This window comes from Jaculus jaculus, chromosome 6 (assembly GCF_020740685.1).
Source record: "Jaculus jaculus isolate mJacJac1 chromosome 6, mJacJac1.mat.Y.cur, whole genome shotgun sequence".
Taxonomy (NCBI): Eukaryota; Metazoa; Chordata; class Mammalia; order Rodentia; family Dipodidae; genus Jaculus; species Jaculus jaculus.
This window is the reverse complement of record NC_059107.1, coordinates 75,769,362-75,784,737: the sequence shown is the minus strand read 5'-3', so window position 1 is coordinate 75,784,737 and position 15,376 is coordinate 75,769,362. Positions and strand designations below refer to the sequence as shown.

Genomic DNA, 15,376 nt, shown 5'->3' with positions numbered 1-15,376 from the left:
CTTCCTAGAAGCAGCCTGTGGATTACTAAACAGATCAAGTTGACAACACCTTAACTATCACAGGTGGTATCAATCATTAAATTCTCTTTTAAAATGCTTTTTTAGAGCTGGAGAGATGGCATAGTGATTAAAATACTTGCCTAAAGACCCATGTTCAACTCTCCAGATCCCACATAAGCCAGACGCACAAAGGTGAGGCAAGTGCAAAGTTGCACATGGACACTAAGTGGCACAAGTATCTGGCATTTGATTTTAGTGGCTGAGGCCCTGGCACACCAATTCTCCCTCTATCTCTTTCTCTCTGTCTCTGTCCCTTTCTTTCTAAAATTAAAAAAAAAATGTTTAGGTGAGAGAGAGACAGACAGAATGGGACACCAGGGCTCCTTGCCACTGCAGACCAACTCCAGTGCATGTACCACTTTATGCATTTGTTTTTTGTGGACATTGGCAAATTGAATCCTGGTCTGGAAGGCTTTATAAACAAGCATCTTTAACCATTGAGCAATCTTCCCAGACTCAACCATTAAATTCTACTGTGGCATTTGCCACATGAAATATTCAGCAGTAGGCAGCTGAGAGCCCATGGATCTTGCTTGTTAGGAATCTCCCTGTGAAGGAACCAGGTGAAGGCCTGGTGTATTTGTTTTGATTTCTGTTCCCTTTGTTTCATTTCTGCCTACCCATTAAATACAAGCTCCTGCCTGCATGTGGATGGATCAGTTGTGTATCCTACAGTGCAAAGAATGAAATGTCGGGGAGGTAATTCTAAGGTTTTAATGCCTACTTCTATGAAGGCACTATCACTTTGGTCTTCAAAATCAGTATGAATCTGAATTTTTAGACCATCATGAAAATATTGTAATTTTACCCTTATCCTAATATATTTACCTTTGAAAACTTATGTATATGTTTGTAAGTGCATGGGGTGATCTTGTGCATCTGGCTTATGTGGGTCCTGGGGAATTGAACCTGGGTCCTTAGGCTTTACAGGCAAGCACCTTAATGACTAAGCCATCTCTCACTCCAGTTGATTTTTTAAATAATATTTTAGTTTAAAATACTTTTACGGATTGTTTAAAATCTTCTTCCTGGTTCATCTGCAATGAGGTGACTGTATCACATCACAGGAATGAGGTTTTGCTTTAATGATTGATTGGAAGGAAGCACAGACAACAATGAAAACATTCAACAAAATACACAATGCACTAGGGTGGGTCACAGTTTCTCTTAGGTCTGTAGTGTGAATGACACTGTATGTAAATATGTTTGATTCAAGCCCTTTGAGGTTTGAGGTATCAGGTGGTGTTTTAGGGATCAGGAGGAGGGTGTTTGAGCTTGTAATTGGGGATGGGCAAAAATTTGATGGTTGACGAAGACAAGAAAATAAAATAGATGAAAGATTGCCTGGGAAAATGACTGCTTTAGCAACGCGTTTACCTGGCAGGTATGAGGTCCTGATTTTGTTCCCCAGAACCCATGTGAAATGCCAGGTGGGTGGGGTACATTTATTATTCCAGCACCAGTGATGTGAAAATAGGGGGATATGTGCAGCCCACTGGAAAGCCAGTCTGGCCATTTGAAAAGCTCCAGGCCAGTGAGGAACCCTGTCTTGGAGGATATAGGCAGTGTTCCTGAAGATGAGACCTGAGGTTCCTCTGGCCTCCATGTGCACATGCACACACAGCTACCAGCACGTAAGCACATAAAAATAAATAACCTATGTGAAAAGCAGACTACATATAGGCTAGAGAATCACATGGGAATCAGAAAGTTTAGTAGGTGAGGAGCTTGGACTTTAGATGTTAGGTGGTAGGGTTTGGTGGAGAGCAGTTCTAGATAGGCATATGGTAAGGGGAAAGTTCTCATTTATTGGTGGTAAGTCTAAGGGTCTAGAGATGGAGAGGCCTTCACATAGTGGTTTATAGACAGCAGTTTAGGTATGAAGACTAAGAATTCAGATAAATAAAATTCTTAAAAATAAATAATTTTAAACCAGCTGTGGTGATATACGCTTTTAATCCCAGCACTTGGGAGGCAGAGGTAGGAGGATCTCTAAGAGTTTGAGACCATCCTGAGACTACATAGTGAAGTCCAGGTCAGCCCAGGCTAGAGTGATATCCTACTTCAGAAAACAAAGAAATATTTTTAAAAATACATGGAAAAACTGAATTTAAAATTTTATAACAGCATAGAAGGTTTTTGTCTGATTTTCAGTTTCAGGTATGGATATTATAGGTTAATTTTTAGGACATTGATAATTTTATTAAAAATATATACAAGGGCTGGAGAGATGGCTTAGCAGTTAAGTGCTTGCCTGTGAAGTCTAAGGACCCCAGTTCAAGCCTCGATTCCCCATGACCCACGTAAGCCAGATGTACAAAGTAGCGTGTGCATCTAGAGCCCATTTGCAGTGGCTGGAGGCCCTGGCATGCCCATTCTGTCTCTCTCTATCTGCCTCTTTCTCTCTCTCAGTCTGTCACTCTCAAATAAATAAATAAAAATAAACAAAATATTTAAAAAGACATACATCCAAATATATTATTGATATGTCTTAGTTTTCTTAAACAATTAAGCTTCTACCTCAGTAGTCAGTTTCTTAAATTGTTATTCCCCATCTGTCATTGCTATGATACAGAAACTCTTGTCTTTTATAGAACTTTTGAAATAGAATCATTTCATATTACTTCTACTAAAAGAATTTCTTTTAAATATGCCTGGTTTTTATCTTCATTATCATTCAAAGATGCTCTGCTTCCTCACCCTGTTTCACCTGCCTCTATTTGGTGCTTTCAAAATGAGGGTGGAAGCTAGGGACAGAGCTCTAGGAAAGTGCCTTCCACACAAGTATGAGGATCTGAGTTCAGTCTCCTGAAGGTAAAAATGCCAATTGTGGTGGCATGTGCCTGTAATCCCAGTGCTGAGGAAGTAGAGACAGGAGGATCCTTGGAGATCGCGACCAGCCTAATTGGTGACCTCCAGGCTGATGAGAGCCCCACCATGAAAGAGGTGGATGAAATTCCTGAGGATGATCCCCCAAAGTTGTCCTCTGGCCTCTACACACACGTATACAAACCTGCACATAGAAGCATGCCCTCTCCCATAACATATACACTGTTACAAAAGTGAAAATGGGAGTACCTCTCTTGTGATTACTTGCTTCATGCTATTGTAGTCAGATTCACATTGCTGGCAGAAAACACCTCACCAAGAGTATCTTGTAGGGACAAAGAGGTTATGTTGGCTTACCGACTCAAGGGGAAGCTCTAAGATGGCAGGGTAAAATGATGACATGAGCAGAGGGTGGACATCACCTTCTGGCCAACATCAGGTAGACAACAGCAACAGGAGAATATGCCAAGCACTGGCAAGAGGAAGCTGGTGGTCACACCCATAAGCCTGCCCCCAACAATACACTCCCTCCAGGAGGCTTTAATTCCCAAATTTCCATCAGCTGGGGACCTAGTATTCAGAATACCTAAGTTTATGGAAGACACTTAAACCACCACATTCTGCCTCTGGCCCCCAATAAAATGATAACCATACATGATATAAAATTCAATATATTCATTCAACTTTAAAAGTCCCCTTAGTTTTCTCAATTCTAATCATGTTAAAACATCTTTTAACTGAGCTATAATATGAAAAATTCCCCCCAAAACCATAATGTCACAGAATAAAAATTCACACGGCAAAAGATGGCATTGAGCATAGCAAAGAAATAGTCGACCAATACAAGACTTAAACAGGGCAAATATCAAACTCTGTAGTTCCAAGTCCAACAACTCTATTCAGTGATATGTCTCTGGAGTTCCCATTCCAACCCTCCAGCTAGACTATTCACAGTCCTGGAAAACATTTAGTGCTGGCAGCTCTCCTTTGTGGTCATCCCAGTCCTGGTATCTCCAACTGCAATCCATGGTTTATCTTCATGGCTCCATTGGACCTCCATGCAGGTAATAAGCCTGCCCATGGCAAAAACACAAAACTGTGTTGCAAATTCAATGACACTCTCTTTCCTTCATTTGTTATACTCTGTAATACCAGATGGGCTATAAATTTGTTAATCCAGGGGGGAGTAAAGCAGACTTTGAAGAACAGGACATTCCTTTAGCATTCAAACCCCTTCAAAAGACTGTGCATTCTTTGTTTCCCCTACGTAGATCAGCTTGCCCAATCTCAAAAGTTGTGATTTCTCAAACAAATGCAGCTAAATGGGCAGAGATCTCAGCTCAAAGATTTCATTTCTGTGTCATATTTCTCTCCTAACACCACTGCATTTCTACATCTTGCAACCCTGTATAACTTCTCAGGACATAGGCATAACAGCAAACTTCTCATACGAACTGCTTCTAGCCCAGTCCAGGAATAGCTCTTTCTCACCCTCATAAGCCAAACCTCACAGTTGTTAGTTGTTACTGTATTCACGTCTTTGAACTCTTACCAGAATTGTCCATGAGATTGTACTTACACCACTGCAAGGCATCTCTTAGGACAAAATTCCACATTCATCCATATTCCTCCTGTAAAGTAATCCCAAAAGATCAAAGCCACACAGTCAGATTAGCAGCAATGACAGTTTTACTGTTACAATCAGCTTAACATTGCTGGCAGAAAACACCCAACCAAGAGGAGCTTGTGAGGAAAAAGGGTTTATTTTGGCTTACAGACTTGAGGGATAGCTCCAAGATAGCAGAGGAAAACAATGAGCATGAGCAGAGAGTAGACATCACCTCCTGGCCAACAACAAATGTGCAATAGCAACAAGAGAGTGTGCCAAACACTGGCAAGGGGACATTGGCTATAACATCCATAAGCCCACCTCCAACAATACACCACCTCTAGGAGGCTTAATTCCCAAATTTCCATCAGCTGGGAACCTAACATTCAGAATATCTAAATGAATGGGGGACACCTGAATCAAACCACTATAATTGCCAACTGCTTTTCCTTGATTTCTTCTTTTATTGTTTTGTTTTATTTTCCTTGCTTAGTTTCCTCACAAATTTCTGAACATCATATATCCCCAAGTTCAATACATGATTCTTTCTTCTATGTTGCTCATGACTTTCCCCCTTCCTTTCTATATCAGAAAGGATTTATTATGGGGCCTCAGGGTAGAAAATCTTGGCTGAGAACAGGAATGGAGGTGTTATATGACCTTTCCTGGGGATTATGTTTCTATTCTCCCAAGATAGGAAGGTTAATGACAGACCAAATAATCACATCCAAATTCAGGTTGGTGAGCCCCTGAGCTTAATTGCACAAGCCTGAAGACTCAGACAGCCATATCACTGAAAAGCACACCTCAGCATGGGTAACCACTCATGAAAGCTGCATCACAGCACCATTCTCATTTGCAAGTCCTCAAACACATTGAGACCTACACCTTCTATGTTCTCTAGCATGTCCCAAGACTATGTGTAGTTGGAGCAGATTACTTGCAACTTGAAGTAAAAGGTTGGAGTCTCATATGAGAATATTATTAGGTCTCATCTTATGAGGGTCCCTGGGTAGTACTCACAACTTACCTGCTTCAAGATGGTGCTGATCTTGTTATGGTGGACAGAGTTCCACAATAGCAGTAATCCTTTCATTCGCATTACCTAGTATTATCACCACTATGGGGAATACATTCACAACTTTCCCTCCTGGAATAGATGAATATCTCTTCAGCATGTCTGACTTTGCCTCTCAAAGTCCAGCCTGGGAAATGTGTCTTTCCCCTCTTCAAATTGCCTCCTGCAGTGATCCTTGATTCAGTCAATGGTAATATCATGTGTACAGGTATAAAATTCTGGATTAATCTTCAGTTCTTGCCACTTATATTCTCCTGTCCCTGCCCCCTCCACCACCAGAGCTGCAGCCATTGGGAACAACTCAGCTTATATTGTGTAAGGCAATACAATCCCCCTTGCAGGAATGGAGAGATGACTTAGCAGTTAAGACACTTTCCTACAAAGCCTAAGAACTCATGTTCAACTCTACAAGTACCATGTAATCCAGATGCACAAGATGATGCATGTGTCTGGATTTTTACTGCAGTGGCTGGAGGTCCTGGCATCCTAATTCATTCTCTCTCTCATAAGAAAATTGTTTTAAAAAATCCCCTTTGCAATATTTCATTATTCTATCAGTTCTATTCCTTTAATACACCAATACACTCACTGTTGCCAGAGGTGCTGCTGCATGTCATCTACCATGAAGTCCTCATAAAAGGAGACTTTCACCCTCTAGAATTGAGAGCCAAATTAGAGAGGGAAGGAGTGAGGAAGGGAGGGAGAGAGAGAGAGAGGAGTTTGTGTGTGTGTGTGTGTGTGTGTGTGTGTGTGTGTGTGTGTGTGTGTGTGTCATCTGGGCCTTCAAGTATACCTATCACATGTAAATACAGTTTCATTACTTTTCCAAACTAGATACCTTTACTTTATCTTTCTTCTCCTTTCTTCTTTTCTTGACTTAGTTTTTTTGATGATATGGTTTAATAACTTAAAATCTATGTTTTCTTTGTTTATGTGACATTGATATGATCTTTCTAGCCCGTGTATAGGTAAGGAAGTGCATGCATGACAAGTTCTGGTCTTTAAAAGTCTTACCAAATATCCCTTTTCCTCATCATCTGTGTCTCTCCTGTGTGTGTGCTCCTTAACTCCGAACACTTGGGTTTCTATAGTCCAAGCCACTTTCACAGATAACATGCTGAGTTTCAAGTCTCTTTGGAGAAAATGGCATAGGTGCTGATCTCACAGCACGAAGCAGGAGGTGGGGGGTGGGCACAGAAGTAGGAAGGAACAGCACAGACTTCTTACCCAAAGTTCAGCAATGCTTAAAGCATAAAAGTTACCCATCTTTTCGTATGCTTTAAGTGAGTTTACACAGCTTTGAAAGTTTTCTTTTTCCTTTTTCATTTTGTACAGCTTGTTCTGTAGGCAGTGGATATGCCACATCCTCCCTCAGACACAGGAGGAATTCCCCATAAATCTTTTTTAATCTATCCTCAATTGACCCTTAAACATAAAAAAAATGTCATGTGTCAAATCCTGGCTCCTTCTTATCATACATCCTCTGCAAGAATTATCTTGTAAAATATCCTCAGATTTCCTTGTCCTGTCCACGAGCCCTATCTGAGCTCATTTATGAGCTAGGTAAGGTGAAATGTTTGGTTTACCGAGCTGCACTTGTGTTCCTTTGGTTTCAGCTTTAGTTTGTATGGATTAACAAACCGACATGGGATTTGTCTGTATCCATCTCCCCAACATTAAGTTTCAGGGTTAAGTCTCAACAAGTCCAAATCTTACAACCTGACATGGTCTGTCATGAGGTAGTTCTACTGGAATTCTACTTATATACCTCTCTCATCAAGATTCTGCAGTCAGAATATATTGTCCCTTCTACAGAAATGGTGACTGTAGACAGATGCCTACAACACAGCCCACCAGGTAGGTTGACTGTTTTGATACCAAACACTCTTGTTCTTGCTCATGTACCCCAGAGGGCTTGCTCCTCCTCATCATGAACTTCTTAAATGTCTCTGATTGGTATTAGATAACTAATAGAATTAGATAGTCACTGGGGTTGTGGACATGTGTTCATTTTGAAAAGGTGAGCTGTCAGTTTGAGATTTATGTTGTCAGACATCACATCTTTCTCAAAAGGAGAGGAAAATATAAAGAGTCCAGAGCCAGGATGACATGACCTGCCTGGGGTGAGGTTTATGGTTTAGGGCATCAGTATTTCAGCCAGTTTTCTCACTTATAATTAATTCATATCTAAAGCAGCCTTTAATAATACTTATTCTATAGAATTATGATGAGAATTAGGACCAACCACTTAGAAAATACTTTAAAAAGTGATATATCCACTGTAAGTTAGATAGTTGCATCTACATGATTATTATTACTTTGCACATGTGTGTTCATCTGTTTGTAGGGGTTCTTGAGCATGTGGAAGCCATAGGTTGACATTGGGTGTCATCCTCAATTGCTCTCCCTTTATTTTTTGAGACAGGGTCTGTCATTTCAACCCAGAGCTTGCTGATTGGGCTAATTTAGCTGACCATATTGCTCCAGAGATTCTCTGTCTCAGCTTCTTGTGTGCTGGTGTTATCAGTAGGCAGCCTAGGCACTGGGTGTTTATGTGGGTGCCAGGAGCTTGAAATACATTCCTCATGCTTGTGTGGAAAGCACTGAGCCCTCTCCCCAACCTCGTTGCTGTCTTTTTGATACAGGGTCTCATGCAGCCCAAAGTGGCCTTGAACCCACTATGTGTCCAGAGATTATCACGATAAACTGGTCTTCCTACCTTCACTTCCCAAGTTCTGGGATCACAGAAGCAACACATTCCATCTGGTGTTTAAGTTGTGGTGGGGATTGCACTCATGGTTTCACACACGCTAGGCAAGCTCTTGACCAAGTGAACTTTGCCGTCAGATTCAAGTTGCTCTATTTCTTCTTCTTTTTTTTTTTTCCTTTAGTTTTTTGATGTAGGGTCTCACTCTAGCCCAGGCTGACCTGGAATTTACCATGTAGTCTCAGGTTGGCCTCAAACTCACGGTGATCCTTCTACCTCTGCCTCCTGAGTGCTGGGATTAAAGGTGTGTGCCACCATGCCAGGCTTTTCTCTATTTCTTAATTTACCTTCCCTCCCTGCATTCCTTTATGTTCCTGCTTTGGGCTTCTGTGTCCTGATGGGGTCACTCTGTTCTTCCAGAGACACTCTCTGCCAAGAGTAAGGGATGCTCTCAATCTAGGCACAGCTAGTGCTTTCCACTCTGGGGGTGGCCACGTGGGAGCTAGCTTTCTAAAATCCCCTTCTGTCTCTCTGCCCTTCCCTCCCTCCCTCCTTCCTTCTACATCCTCCCTCCCTCTCTTTTACATCTCTTTTTTTTCCTTACAAATGAATGTAATAGGAAAGCTGATTAGGTTAAAAATGTTATTTATCTCTTCAAGGGAGCATAAAGCAATTCATTTCAGTCAGAGAAACAGGACCGCTGTGTATGTGTTTATAAATGTGTGGGATGTGCATGACATCTGTGCATTTGTGAGAGGGGGACAGAGGTTGATGTCAGGTGTTTTCCTCTTCATTATTCACCTTAGGTATTGAGGCAGGGTCTCCCATTCATCCCAGAGCTGACCAGTTTGGTTAATCTAGCCAGCCAGCTTGCCCTGGGGATCCACCTTTCTGCTCTGGAGACCTGGGATTACAGATGTACACCATCTCATCAGGCATTTATGTGTGTGTTGGGGATCTGAACTCAGGTCCTCATGGTTGCACAGAAAATGTTTTGCCACCTGAGTTATCTCCATAGGTCACCCTTACTTTTCAGTACTATCTGTTGATTTTGCTTTAAAGACAATTGCCCTAGTTATTCTATGGATATGGCTTAGTAGGCAAAGTGCTTTCCACACAAGCAATGAAAGTCTGAGTTTAGATCCCTGGAATGCACATGAAATACCAGTCATGAATAGTCTCAGTGTTAGAGAGAATGAGACAGGAATTTCCTTAGCCTCACTGATTGGTAAGCTGAATAGGTGAGCTCTAGGTTCAGTAAGAGACCCTGTCTCAAAGAATAAGGTGAGGAGAGGGCTGGAGAGATGGCTTATAAGTTAAGGTGCTTGCCTGGAAAGCCTAAGGACCCAGGTTTGATTCCCCAATATCTACGTAAACTAGATGTACAAGGTGGCACATACATCTGGAAGTTGTTTGCAGTGGCTTGAGACCTGAGTGTGCCCATTTTCTCTCAAATAATATACATATATATATATATATATATATATATATATATATATATATATATATATAAACCTTAACAAAAAAAGAATAGGGTGAGAGGGAGATATTTACATTTATGGTTATATGGAAAGATGTAGATTGTGTCCAGAGATGGTGATGCATGCCTGTAATCCTAGAAGTTGGGAAATGGAAGTAGAAGGTTCATGAATTCAAAATGACTCTGGGCTACATGGTAAGAGCTTGTTTCAAAATACAACTAACTAGTAATACATACATACATCTCTATCTCTGTATCTGTTTATCTACCATCTGTCTGTAGAGGTTATCCTTTACTCTTAATGGGGTCAATTTGCACAAATTATAATTCCTTGATTTACTAATACAGTATGGCTTCACTTTCTCTCAGTAAATACATATGCAATGTACTTACCATGACTATGACAGTCATCCATATATGTCATATTCCTACAGAGGACCAGCTCAAGATTAATTCCATGTAACACTGTTACCAACATTGGCTCCACAACCATCCTGACATAAAGAAGTAGCTCAGTGTTTGATGAACTGACCTCAAACTATACTTTAACATATTTCCAGAAAATTAAACAAACATATGTAGGGACAGAGGGAGTTAAGATCCTAGTGACAAATCTTTCTCATTTTTTGTTAGTCCTATAAAAAGTAAGCCTGTTAATATAACTTTTGTACTTGCCTTCTATTGTGCTCTAAGCAACCTTCACAGTAATACAGAGATGTTTCAAAAAAATTTTTTTTTTAATGAGGGATATATCAGCTGGGCATGGTGGCGCACATCTTTATCCCAGCACTTGGGAAGCAGAGATAGGAAGATCACTGAGTTTGAGGTCACCCTGAGACTGCATAGTAAATTCCGGGTAGCCTGTGTTAGAGTGAGACCCTACCTCAAAAACACACCAAATAAAGCCAGGCATGGTGGCACATCCCTTTAATCCCAGCACTCAGGAGGCAGAGGTAGGAGGATTACTGTGAGTTCGAGGCCACCCTGAGACTTCATAGTGAATTCCAGGTCAGCCTGGGCTAGAGTGAGACCCAACCTCAAAAAAAAAAAAAAAAAAAAAAAAAAAAAAAAAAAAAAAAAAAAACACCACGAAATAAAAAGCTCACCTGTTTGGGTTGGAGAGATCACATAGCATTTAAAGCATTTGCCTGCAATGCCAAAGGACCTCAGATTAATTCCCTAGGACCCACATAAGCCATATGCACAAGGTGGTGCATCAGTCTTTATTTGTAGTAGCTAGAAGCCTTGGAATGCCTATTCTCACTCTTTATCTCTCTCTCTCTCTCTCTCTGCCTCTTTCTCTCAATTAAATAAATAAAAATAATTTTTTAACAAGAGTGATATATTAAATCTTGATAGTTTGACAACACAGAGGAAAGAAGAAACTTGCAAGTCAGGTCTGATATATAACTGGTGAAGAATATGTGGGAACCTGCCTGGGCTTTGTATCTGTGAGGTGCTGTATTTCTACTTTAAAGAACCACTGTGAGATTGAAAAAAAGAAAATCAATGACTTACACAATGTAAAAAATAATCCAATGAAATATTTTCTCTCTCCAACTTAAGAAAACCCTAAATTAAATCAAAAGTTCAAGATCTCAGCACTATAAATTAAGAGAGAAGCTGCTGGTTGGCCAGCACATGTGAAGACAGCACACTTTAGATGAGAGCAGATGGCTTGGGCTGAGGCAGGTTTGCTCATGCTTGGTTGCCCATCTGCTGAGCAGCTTTTGGACAGGTGCTGTGACTGCTCAGGGTCAACTTCTCCCTGAATTAGAGGGATGTCAGCATGATGTAAGAGATGAAGTTGTTGTTGTTAATTTACTAACTAGAGGCCAAATTTTGCCAACCAGATGGGAAATAATATTCTTTTCACTATGTTCTCCAGAGACAATAAAACTATGTTGTTGTAACCCATTAACTTGTATGCCATGCTGTGAAAAGGAATTATTAGCTAGAATATGGAAAATCAGTCCATATCTTCCTTTTTAGAGTGTTCAAAGTATTGTTCCATCTTCCCTGCTTGGAAATACTGTTTCCACAGCTTTACACTTTTCTAAACATAGATGTACATGGCTCTAGGTCTTGTCTTTTCCTCTTCTTCCCAGTCTTTATCTGGTTAAGTTAACATGACTGCCCATGGAAAGGAAAGAACATCCCTGTGATGATGAATCCTTCTATTTATGTCACTTCCTTGAAAGACAAGGATAAATAAGATGCTCATTAGTGAAGCTGATCATCAGGTGCTTCCAGGCCTTGAGAGTGTTCAGAAAAATGGAAGGCATTGAGCTTGGCATTCTTGACCTCTGGAAGGTCCAGGTGGGAGAGGAGGCATTAACAGGTTTAAATAAGTAGTGATTAGTGGGACATTGCCGCCTCAAGGCCACAGCTGTGCCCTATTAGCAATGAATTATGAAAGCCCCTAGTGAATTAGTTGAGGGTTTTAGGATCTGCACGGTGTTCACTTTGCTCCTTGGACCCATCTTTCACAGCACATTTATTAAATGTAATTGTACATGAGTATGGTAGTCCATATATAAGTAATTATTTAAGAAAAACAAAGATCAAATGTACTAGAATAACAAACAAGTACACTTGTCTGATGTCCCATCCCCCAGTGCCCCTGACACTTTAATATTATAATGTAGTATTTCTTCATGTCAATACTGTCTTTATGTACTGTTAGTGAAGACTGTTATAGATGCACATATGAATTCATAAAATAGTGAAAGCAAACACTCATAAGAATCCCAGAAAAGAGGCTCCCCTACTACAGATTGAGCCCCAAGATAACATGAGGGATCTTACAAGGGGCATATGTAACTAAACAGGCACTTGATAGAGTCCCCCCTGTTTCTTACATTTCTCAGGCCATTGCAGACTGATTCTGTCCTATTATTTGTGGTTAAAAAAAAAATAAGAGCCATTATCTCCATTAAAAACTGTACCTACCAGCGTGTAATCAAGTATTAACTTAACAGGATTTTTTAAAAAAGGACTTGATGTTGACAAATGTACTCTTGGAAGTGTTACATCTCATCACTGACATCAGACCTCAGAGCTGTCTGAGTAAGTGCATAAATAAATGAGTAACTAAAGCAAAGGAATAAAATGATTAATGAAAATGTTTGAACTGCCACTGCAGTTCAAGTACCCATAACTTATAGCAAGGCAATTTCCCTTGTTGCTCAAATGAGATTTTTTTTTTAATTACTACATATGTAGTAAGCATCTGGCATTGTCATAGTAATATAGTGATAAAGAGATGAAGTTAACATATGACAGAAAAGTTAAGATCTCAGATTTGCTCACTGAATATCCTGGTCCACCACACATCCCAAACAAGCCAGCAGTGTCTCCAGTGAAAATTTTGGGTTATTAACAGTAGTGGCTCAGAGAAATTTTGTGGAAAGTGTATTGAAATCCAACCCATTCCTAGGCCCATGGACTGAAAGAAAATTTGGGATGGACATAATTTCTACAATAACCAGGTCAGCATAACCATCTGCAATATGGTCTTTGGCACAGGAGCCATAGCTCCTATTCTGGGTTGAGAAGGGGACATGTCACACCAACATAGACATGAGAGCAATCTACAGATGATGTCTTTTTTCTAGAATTACATAAGAAATCAGAAGGAGAAAAAATGGAGAGATAGAGTTATGACTTTATGGAGGTGATAAGATAATGCTTCCAACTTCAAGTAACTATGTAATGTCATACAGATTTATCCAGGCATATCCATACACACACAACCTTCTCCCTCTTTGCACATGTCTCATTTCTGGAGAAATGTTCTAGATTAATAATTACATAGTGAGTTCAAGGCCAGTTTGTGACCCAGAAGACCCTGTCTCAAAAAAAAAAAAAAAAGAAAGAAAGAAAAAAGAACACTCATGAGTATTTTGAAAGCATATAAGCTATAAATAAACTTTGTTGCCAGGTCATGTGTTTTATTTATTGGTACAAATATTTTTACTGTTAAATCTAGACCTCTAGTATTTATTTTGTCTTTCCTTGATTTCATAAAGTATCATTCTTTGCCAATAATTTAAACAATCATCCAGGTAGTGGTGATTTAATTAGTAAATGCTTAACACTCTAAATTGTAACTTTGAAATATTGCCTTAGTTTATCAAATTAATCCTTCTAGGATAACGAGTTTGATACCAGCTTAGGATACCTAGTGAAATCTTGTCTCTAAAGGAAAAAAAATAAAAAACTATAGCAACAGAAAAGAAAACAAGGGCTAGGGATATAGCTTAGTGGTGGAATGCTTGCCTCATGTGCATAAATTTCTGGATTTGATTTCTAGTATTGAAGTGTGTATGTATGATGTATTTATGTATGTATGTGCATGTCTGTGAGTGTGTATGAGTGTAGATTCAAGGGTTCCATAGCATGTGTGCTGAAGTCAGAGGGCACCTCAAGTGTCAATCCTTGCCTTCCACTGTAAACCAGGGTCTCCTGTTCTCTGTGAATATGTCAGGCTAGCTGTCACATGAACTTCTAGAGATTCTCCTGTCCCATCTCTCCATAGTACAGGGATTACTGATGTTCATGCTATTGCTTCTGACTTTATGTGCACTCAGGGCATCCAGACTCAGGTCTTCATGCCTGCATGGCAAGCATATCCACTGAGACAATCCACCAGCAGCTTGCTTTCATTTGTTTTGGGGGTATTTATAGTGTTTTCTATAGACCTCTAGTACTTAATTTTTCCTTGATATCATAAACCATCATTCTTTGTCAATGATTTAAAAAAATCATTCAGGGACTGGAGAGGTGGCTTAGTGGTTAAGTGCTTGCCTGTGAAGCCTAAAGACCCCAGTTTGAGGCTTGATTCCCCAGGACCCATGTTAGCCAGATGCACAAAGGGGTGCACGCGTCTGGAGTTCGTTTGCAGTGGCTGGAGGCCCTGGCATGCCTATTCTCTCTATATATTTGCCTCTTTCTCTATATGTCTATCACTTTCAAGTAAATAACTAAAAATAAACAAAAATATTTAAAAAATCATTCAGGTGGTAGTTGTGATTGTAATTTGGAAATATTGCCTTAGCTTATCAAATTTATCCATCTAGGATAGTTAGTTTGATACCAGCTTGGGCTACCTAGTGAAACCCTGTCATAAGAAGAAGCCTGTGTTAATGAATATTTTATACCAATTCATTCTTCTGTTTGTATAACTACAATATTAATTTGAGAGAACTGCTATTTCTCTGTCCTTTAAATGTCTTTTTAATCAGCAGTGGGTTAGAAATGAACACTTGAGAGTTGAAGAAATCTGGATTTTAAAATTTGCTTCAACATTTTCGAGAAGTAGCTTAACTTCTCATTTTCATTATCATAGCATGGTTTTAGTAATGCTTATAATATGACTATAGGAGCTCTGGATAAAGCTCCAAGTATGATGTGTCTCACAGTCAGTTCTCCATGAATGGCTGTCTCTGTCCCAGGTTTAAAATTATATTAAATGAGGACCATCAGGACAGTGTGTTCTGACAATGGGGTGCTGATGATTCAAGGTGGCAGGAATGTGAAAGGAAGCAGAACTACAGAAGGTAAGCAACCTGGATGAATGCTTGTCAAGGATGTCACATTGATGGTTCTTCC

At 39.9% G+C, this 15,376-nt stretch overlaps 1 protein-coding gene across 5 annotated transcripts in view; it reads left to right on the top strand.

The window, feature by feature from the left end:
• Ryr2 (ryanodine receptor 2) overlaps window positions 1–15,376 on the top strand; it is a 737,098-nt gene that overhangs the window by 285,202 nt on the left and 436,520 nt on the right. The gene's annotated exons all lie outside the window — the stretch shown is intronic.